This window comes from Anneissia japonica, unplaced genomic scaffold (genome assembly GCF_011630105.1).
Source record: "Anneissia japonica isolate Jap-2015-1 unplaced genomic scaffold, ASM1163010v1 scaffold184859_len1269_cov132_single, whole genome shotgun sequence".
NCBI classification, from domain to species: Eukaryota; Metazoa; Echinodermata; class Crinoidea; order Comatulida; family Comatulidae; genus Anneissia; species Anneissia japonica.
Window position 1 is genome coordinate 1 of NW_022743805.1, and position 1,269 is coordinate 1,269.

At 35.8% G+C, this 1,269-nt stretch overlaps 1 long non-coding RNA gene across 1 annotated transcript; it reads right to left on the minus strand.

The window, feature by feature from the left end:
• Positions 1-64: 64 nt before the first annotated feature.
• Positions 65-1,269, minus strand: LOC117119538. Its single transcript, XR_004447204.1, has 2 exons — positions 1,187-1,269; positions 65-139 (listed from the first exon to the last, which is right to left on the minus strand). It is a non-coding gene; the product is annotated as an uncharacterized LOC117119538 (long non-coding RNA).

A 1,269-nucleotide genomic window follows, 5' to 3' on the forward strand; every position in this document is an offset into this window, starting at 1 on the left:
ACTAGAGTACTCACTCATCGTCGGGTAGAGTTTGTAAAATTATTATACATAATACAGTACTCACTTAGCTTCTGTTAGAATGTTCATGGTTATCGATGGCTTGTGACGTTCGTATTGATCGTGTCGAATAGTGAAATATCTGTGAATAGTGGTACATCCTTATTTAATTAGAACGAATAAGTCAAAACTTAGCATACACAAACTTTACAATTTTCGAACAACTTGTAGGAACAAAATAGCGAATATTCACAAGCTACATGATTGGCTGTCCTCGTCACGTGATTTTGAATTATTCCGCTTCTAGTTCCTGTGTGCCTCTACAAATCATTCGGTTGAATACGGTACATACGGTAATAAACTTAGAAAATATTGTATCATCAGACATTGTGAGTGAAAATAATCATTATAATAGTAAAAAAAAAACTATTACAATGATACGGTACGGTAATTAAATAAAATAATAGGCCTAATAACCATAATCATAAAAATCAATAAAAGTGATAAAATAATAAATTATTGCATTCTAGATGTAATGGAAACCTTTGCCTAAACCACTCTCGTCAGCTTCCCAGAAGAAACTACAACAAGGTACGGTACGGTACAAGGTACAAGGTACATACCCACACCTGATGACGCCCATTTGAGGCGAGCTCACGGATATATTTTATTATTATTTAATTAACTAATTATTAAAGTATTTACCAGTTCCTTTGTTTACTAAATTATACTGTTAATTTCTACCAAATCATTTGGCTATGCCAGTTATATTTAATCCAAGCGGTCTATAACTATCCAAGGCAAAACGCGCATGATAATACGGTACAGCGGACCTATATTCAAGTTATAAGTCCAGACTTCTCGGAGAAAGAGATAAGAAGCGCATATCGCAGGTATCGACAGACACATACACTTCCCACCCTCTACAATGACATCCCCCTACCTACCGTTCTCCCCTACCGCTCTAAATCTAATGCTGGATATCTATTCACATAATAGGAACCGTTGCTTAATCCCGTTTCTGGTATCGACCTAAAAGGTAACGGAAGTGGGTGCGGCAAACGATGTTCAGATAGTAAATGTTCCTGTCTACAATCTTTTGGGAGTGTATTTCAAAAACCTTCTCAACGAAATTGTTAATATAGTTATAGTCCAAAGCAAGTAACCGTTTAATAAAATAGTGACGTACCTTTTGAGACTAAATTGTCTTCGGAAATGTACTGTAGTGTCGATTTGTGCTTGCGTTGTGTTGAGGAACTTGTTGAACAATGA